Genomic DNA, 8,175 nt, shown 5'->3' with positions numbered 1-8,175 from the left:
ATGGTGGGCATTGCAGCCTGGGTTGATGAGCACTGCATCCTTTGGTGATGGGCACTGCGTCCCTCATTGATGGGCATTGCATCCTTTGGTGATGGGCACTGCGTCCCTCGTTGATGGGCATTGCATCCTTTGGTGATGGGCATTACATCCGTATGTGATGTGCCTTGCATCCCTGGTTAATGGGCATTGCATCCTTTCTTTGATGATGGGGCACTGCATCCCTGGTTGATGGGTGTTGCGTCCTTAGGTGATGAGCATTGCAGCCCTGGTTGTTGGGCCTTGCATCCTTAGGTGATGGGCATTGCACCCCCATGTCCTGGATATCACATCCCCAGGCCTTAGCATTGCAGCCCCAGATCATGGGCATTGCATCTCCGATTAAGAAGCCAAAAAAACAATACCAGCAACAAGATAAATAGCAAAGGCTGAGTTCTAAGAGCTTCATTTTAATGTCAGAAGTTCAAAACAGAGAATGTATCACAGTGAACTATCAGTTCCAGCAAGTAGGCACCAGCAAGACATCATACAAGATATATTGTTTTCTGAACGTCATTGGACTTCTGTAGATATTACAAAGTGCAGTTCCCAGATGAGTCAACCAAACAGGTCTTGTTTGGATTGTGTGAAACTGAAACAGAGCAAAGCCACCCATTTCTAATTTAGTTACATGGTGATTACATGGGTTCTCAGCTGAAAAGCAACGAGGGCTTTTTCTTTTCTATGATGAATGAACATTTTTAGTGTCTGGAGTAGCAGCTGTCACACAGCTTGTCCTTCCGCCAAGGGAGGAACTCCAAGGGGAAATCTCCATTTTGGCTCCATTTTTGTTTCCTGGTTTTGAGATGTGGGATGACGCACATCCAGCTCTGCACACCCAAGGCCCTGAGCTCCATGTGCAGACGTGAGGGTGCAGCCATGGGGGTGTGATTGGGCTCTCTCCCTTTGCTGCAGCTCTGTGATGTTGGAGCGAAAGCTGCAGCAATTACTGGGATCCACTTCCTACGCAATTATTTGGAGATATTATCAGGTCCTCCGTGATCGACTGCCACGGAGAGCTCTCAGATGGAAAAAACCTATTTAATTTTGTGGTCTGTTAGCAATTTAAGCTGAAGAAGTGGTGTTTGGTTCTATTGTTTTCAGCCTGCAATGTTCGTTTGGAAGATTTCTTTGATTCGGGATGCTGCAATATCCAGAGGAAGCTGTACACACCATACAGTAACAGCACGTTTGTGAATACACAGATAATTGATCAGGAGCTGATTGGGAGCGAGATACCAACGCTGTTGTTTGCTTAAAGGGATGTCATCGACTTAAAAATCACGTTGCCTTTATAAGTTACTTCACATGCTAAGATTGGCGAGACCTTGGAGCAATCCTCCAATGACTAAATGGATGAGGTCAGAAGTTGCTATTTTCCTCTATTTCACCCACTTCTGTTGGGCTTTTTGCTGCGTCTTGCCCATGCCCTGCATTCCCCCTCGCTGCAAGCTTGCACACATAGAGCAAAGCCTGGCTGTGGTGAAACCAAACCCACGTGTACAGCGTGGCCAGGGTGGAGCTGTGTGATCAGAGAGTGATCACCCCCAACCCTGCACCTGGGGCAGAAGATGCTCACTTGCCATGGGACTCCCACCCTTCCCAGGGGCTCCCATCCCCCTGGGAGGCTCCAGCAGGGCTCGCAGTTTAATCCCATCCCTGCCTCCTATTTGTTCAATTCCAAGTCTGGTTTGCATTAATCAGTCCCATTGTTTTAATTAGAATATCTCAAAGATGAGCAGCAGTCCTTGCAGTGATTTCTTTGGAGCTGCTCTCTCCGTGTGGGAAGATGTTGCTATAGGGGGGAGGTTCCTGTGCCCATCTTTCTCTGATGGCACAACCAGTGTGGGGCTGTGGGGAAGCAGTGGGCAGCACCAGGGAGGCAGGAGGGGCTGTGAGGTGGCAGGTGGAGGGAGGAAGCGCCCCAAGGGTTGGGGTTCCTATCCTCTGCACCACGATCCCACTGCGATTAGCTTGGGATGCCCAGCAGAATGATTTCCACCCTCTCTGCAATCGCTTATTTGAGGGCTCCTATTGTGTCTGCGCAGCCCCAAACTGAACAAGGGCAGTTCTGCTGAGCCCTCAGGGTGGTTTCCAGACCCTGCCCACCCCCCAGCAGGGTCTGTCTGGTGCCCCCGAGCAGTGCAGGGTGGGACCGGTGGGTTTGAGCAAGGCAGTGGGCAGCTGAGCCTGATTCCCAGGCTGCAATTGTGGCCACAGCAATGGGCTCTGCTCCGTGTTCTGCTTTTATGGATTTGATTGAAGCAGAGAAAGATCTCACTTCATTCAGCCCCCAGCTGAATTACGAGCAGCAGTCCTGGGGCTCTGCTCTCATAAATGAAATACATGCTGCGATGACTGCTCCACTTGCCAAGCGCTGTTAATCGGTGACCCAGCGCAGTGCTCATAATCTGGCATTTTCCTGATCTCACCAACCTCTTCCGGCAGTTTGTGAGCACTGAGCCATATCAGAAGAGCACAGAGGCAGGGGTAACCTCACTGCTGCCATGGGGTAAGGCAGAAAGTGGCTTTTTTTAATGTGGGCAAGTGCCACCGAGCCAGTCAAGGAGTCAGAGAGCTCTGACCAAGGAGGAAATGGCCAAAAAGCACAAATGGGATTAGGCCAAACCATCCTGGCTGCAACGTTACCTGCTCTAACAGCATCACGTCTGTTGCATTTGGTACCATTGGTGTTTACTGTGCTTTAAGTATCAGCATAGACGCTGATGTAGCACATAAGTCAAACCGAACTTGGCTTACTAACTCCACAGTGACATTAAGCAAATCTGCTTTCTATTATTATTTATTTCATCCATTTAATGAAGCAGCAGGGACGGCTCCGTAATTAAGATCAAGCTGGATTTTTCACTCAAAGTAAAACTCTCATTGCAACCCCCCCCCCCACTGAAACATCAGCGCTTGAACGAGAATGCTGCTGCTGAGCTTTTACAAGCACGTCTCCCAGGTCAGTCATTGCAGTGGGAATGTCCCTGAAGGAGAAGATCCCCCAAGTGGGGGTGTCCCATGCACACGGTGCTCAGGGGCACTGTCCCCACAGGGTCACTGCACCGCTCCTGTCAGCATGGAGCAATGAAGCAAGGCCCCATAAAAGCAGCACTTCTGCTGCTTCTTGGAATTCGGATGAGCTGTACCCGGTAGAGATGATGAGACTCAACACAATGTAGTTTTGTAATTTTAATGAAATACAAAGATCTACCAGGAGTCTGGAAACAGATACCCAGAAAGCGAGGCTCCCTGCTGACGCCAGCCCTCACCGTGCCACCCAGCTCAGAAGCAGGCAGCACTGCCAGCAAGCAATTGCACTGTGGCTTCAGATGGGATTCATCCTTATCTGCTTGCATGGGCCTTAAGTTCTTTGGAGGAGCTGTAGCTGAAAAATGCAAGGCAACGTGGCTGTGCTGTGGGGCTGTGCGTGCCCTGGGCAGTGTGGTGCAGCACCTGGCTTTGTAGGGTGTCTGCATGGGGGAATGTACATGGCAAAGTGTACCTCACATCAGCCCAAAACCTGGCTCCAAATTTAGGTCATGGTGCCTGGCAGCTATTGGATAATGCCAATCGTGAGAGCAGAGGGGCAGATAAAGGTGATGCTGAATGATCCTGATCGAGGTTATCCTGGGGTTATTGCGTTTCTCCATGCTCTGTTCTTCTTAGGATTTAATGCTGCCAAAGCCCGGCCATGCACGCCCTTCCAGATGAAATCCCACTCTTACTTGGGGGAAGCAGCTTCATTCACCGAAGGATAAAGGAAGATGTTTTCCATTAACACATCTAACACCCCTATTAGAACATTCCTGGTTGTGCTGAAGTGCTAATGAGATTTCACTCTTATACTATAGGAGGAGAGACAGTAATTGGGGCACATTTCATTTTCACGGCTGGAGAGGCTGAATTAATTGCCTGAGATTAACCCTTCTGCATGAGACAGCAGCTCTCCTGGATGGCAGCAAGGAGGAAATGAGCAAACACCTCAGCAGTGATTGGATGACTGATGGCAGGTGCAAAAGCAGGTGAAAATGAACAGCTTTGCAGCAGCACTGTGTTCATCCCCACCAGGGAGGTGGGTTCAGAGCTGCACGCAGACATGTAAAAACAATTTAATTTCATGCTTTAATTCTCCAAAGCTTTTGCATGCCCTGTGCCATGCAGGCAAGGGGATCTGCACCCTTAGCTCCTGCAGGGCAACGATGCACCCTCTGGGATGGACTCTGTGCCCCTGCCCAGGGCTGCACTGTGAAGCTCCCCCGCTTGGATGCAGCTTTGCAGAGAGATGTCTCAGCAAATGAGGAAAGGGAGAAATAAGGTGAGCAAATGTTTTATTTAACGGATGGTTTAATTGCTGACATCTGTGATAAAAGCTCTGTTGTTGTTTCTTTATTTTTTTTTTTCCCCAACTTATCTCAGGATGAAGCAGAGATGCGGGGGCAAATTCTTCCTGCAGTCCCTTTGAGTCCCATCCAAGGAGGATAGGGAATAAAATGTGGCACATGTTAAACATGTAAATGAGGTACTGATTTATCTGTTTCTCGCATGAGATCTTCTTTGGCTGCGTCAGAATTACTGTATTATTTATAAGCCTTAACCATTTAAAATTAGACGTGTGGTTTTAAAACAAAACATCAAAACCTTCATACAAACCACATTGTTTCAATAAGAAATTAGATTTTTTATTATTATTATTTTATTTTTTTTTATAAAAAGCAAATTCAGGATTTCTGTGCAGGATCAGACCTGAACTTCATGTGGTTCACATCCACGTCGGATCCACTCTGCAGGACCGGGTTCTTCTTGCAATGATTTGCAACAGTGAACTCAAAATAAACAGATCTGGTTTCATTCAGGAATATTTCCTTGTTATTGAAAAGCATCGTTTTCTACACCGTCCCTTGACATTTTGTGGAGAAATACTGCATGGATACTCACAACCCATCTGAGATGCCAGGATGTCCCACTGGAGCCAAAAGCACCGCAGCAGTGCTCCCCATGATGTGCAGCCAAATATTCAGGAGCTGCATCATGCTGACTTGCATGGCACCAAGTTTGGCAGTGTATCTGTTCCTTTCCAGGTGCAGCACCAGCTGTGCAAGCAGCACGGTCAGGGCTGCCTCGTTAGCTCCTGCCTCAGGTTGCACAGCCACCGAGAGCCAGCAGTGCTTCTGGGTTATTGGTGTCGCCATGAAAACCTGCTGAGTGGTAAAGCCTGTTTTTAAAAGGAGATGGCCCTTGAGGAGCCAGCTGACAAAGGACTGGGAGGAATCTGCTAGCCAGGGGTCGTGCTGGTTTCATTTCATCCCACTGAGCTGGTGTTGACCCATGTAGTGCTGATTGCCAGCCTTACCTGAAGAAGGTGCTCAGGGTTAGTGAGCTAGGCACAGGGCAGGCTCATACCAGGGATGAAGGGTCCCTCTTGGTGGCAGGAGAGCCTGTCCCACCCCACAGGGACCTCTATGGCCACTGGGAGCTGGTAGGCTCAGAAGTGCAGCCAAGATCAAGATGCTGGGGAGCTGAAGAGTGGTGAAACGTGGGCATTCAGCAAGAGTGTGAAGCAGGCATGAGTCCCAGCCCTGGGGGTGAGACGACAGTGCCTGGTGGATTTGGGGCTGGTGCCCATGTCCTGCACACAGGCTGCCAGCATGCAAGAGATGTGCTGCAGCACACACCCAGCAGACACCACAGCTCATCCACCATGTTGCACAAGCAGGCACCTGGACATCTGCATCATGGCTGAAATGATGCCCAGGTAGCAAGTCTGCCTTGGAAAGAGGAACCACTGAGCTGCACGCTGGAATGTAAACGTGCAACCTCCTGGCCCCTTTGTAAGCTGTAGGTCCAGGGAAGACAGGTGGATGCCTGCACTCCAGCTCAACCTTCATCACAGACCCTGCTTTCACCCCTCCCTTTCCAAAAGCAAGACAAAGTACGACTACCACAGGCACCCCAACGCTTTGATCTCTTTTAAAGGATTGGTAGTTGCATACGTTTCCAAAGCCAGGCTGGAGCTGCACCTCGGTGATCAGAGGAAGAGGTCTGGGGCTGCCGTGGCCTCAGACCTTTGTGTGAGGCTGTGAGAATGGCGCCTCGGAGCATGGCGGGCTCCTGCATTCAGTCATACCACAACTTTCAGCTTCTGGCTATTCTTGCAACTTGTGCGTTCTTTGAACAGGGGGAAGAAATGCTGATGTCTCTCATTTACCATCACGGGCCGTTGCCCCACCATCATCACCCCATAAACATGTCAACAGCGAAACGCAAACCAAATTGCAGCGAAGGAACGCAACCGTAGTCAGAGTCCCATTAGCCTGTAATTGAGATGGCAATGAGAAGATGGCTGAGAGAGGACGAAGGGCTCCAGGCTCCGTGTGCTGGGGTGAGACACAACCATGAGGAGTGCCAGGGCTGTGCTGCAGCTCTCTATGGGCTTGGGTCCCATCGCAGCGGTTAACATCCCCAAAATTGGTGGTTTTCTCCCAAAGGGAAGGACCAACATCCCAACCATGAGGCCAAACTGCCTGACACAGGCACGGGACCGGTCCTGTGGCCCCGCAGGCTGTTGGAAACAGCAGCACGTATCACGATGCAAACAGCAAGATGAATTACCCACCCATAAAACACAAAGCAAAGAGCGTGGCTGCTCTGCGGGCCGTGCGTGTCACTGCCTATTGTTGTTGCGGGGTCTCCTGTCATCCTTTCTGCACTGACCCTGATGTATCTCTTTCACCCCGAGCCGTGCATTGGCAGCAGTGTGAGTCAGCACTGCCCCCCAGGTCCCCTCCATCCCTCTCAGCGCCCACCGCATGCTAGGAAAACCAGAAATCTTACTGGAGGACAGGAAGCTTTTGCTAACACCCATTTAATGCACTTCTTCTTTTTTTTTTTTTTTTCTAATAGCTACCAAGGAGTCGAGGGGAAAAGCAAGAATTGCAGGAATTGCTCATTCCATTTCCTGTGGTTTCATAATTTTGCTGCTTACCAATTTTGAATTTCACAAAGCTTGTGGTTTCCCAACAGCCTTCATCTGTGGGGAGGATACATTTCAGTAGCGAACTGAACTGACACAAAATTCCCAACGAAAATAATACGACATCAGTTGGCATTCTGAACTACGTGAGAAAGAAACACAAATACCCCACTGCCTGAGCGGCCCAGGCGAGGAAGCAAAACACAACATCCCAGTGTCAGAAGGTCGCTTCCGAGCTGCCACAAACGGAGGGTCACCGCAGATCCTCCATCTCCATCCATGTGCAAAGTGCAGCCAAGTGTGGGCTGGGGGCTGCACGGCTGAGCTCTGGCTCTTGTGAGCGGAAAACGCCCAATTGCGTGTTGGAAAACCATGGTGTGTTCCTCCTGCCTGCGGGTACTGGCAGCAGGCAGGTTGCAGTGGGTGGCAGGAAGGAAGCGGAGGGGGCTTTGGTGGGGTTTTCGTCTGGAAAAATCAGAGGTTTTGCACGTGGCCCCCTCTGGCTGCGTTCCTGTGCCCCCAAGCCTGGTGCATCGCCCTGTGCTCTGCATGCAGCACATGAGGCCGGGCTGCTCCACATCACGGGGGCAAAAAGGAAAGGAGAGTGGGAAAGAGAAGAACGTCCTGCTGATTAAACAGTTGAGCAGAAGCACGCTGTGATGGTGTTCTGCATCTGCATGAGCATGGGCAGGGACATTGCTGCTGCGCCTGGCTGGGGATGCTCTGTGCTGGGAGCATGGCAGCAGGTGGGTGCTGCAGGGGGGGTCATTCTGGGACCCTCCTGGGAGCTCAGCAGAGCCACCAGAGTGAGTCCCGCTGCCCTCAGTGGGTGAGGTCTGCAATGAATGTGTCCCACTGTGATGCCCCCCACCCTGGAGGTGAGCCTCATGCAGGCACACAGCACTGGGCCAGCACTGAGCTCTGCTTCTGAGCATCTTCTGGAACACGCTGATTAGATACAGTAATAGCTGCTAACATCCTCCTCTGAAAACTGCTGGGGGTTTCGCTTGTGTTTATTGAAAATAAACTCTCAGAGGTGAAGAGGAGCCTGCTGGTGACATGAACTCACAGCACAGAAAATACATTTGTGAGCTCAGAATTTATAGCCTGCCTCCATAAAGCTGTCCAGAATCTGCGGATCTTTGCTTTAGATACTCATGTTA

The sequence above is a fragment of the Gallus gallus genome, chromosome 23, assembly GCF_016699485.2.
Source record: "Gallus gallus isolate bGalGal1 chromosome 23, bGalGal1.mat.broiler.GRCg7b, whole genome shotgun sequence".
Classification (NCBI taxonomy): Eukaryota; Metazoa; Chordata; class Aves; order Galliformes; family Phasianidae; genus Gallus; species Gallus gallus.
Note: the sequence above shows the minus strand (reverse complement) of the source record.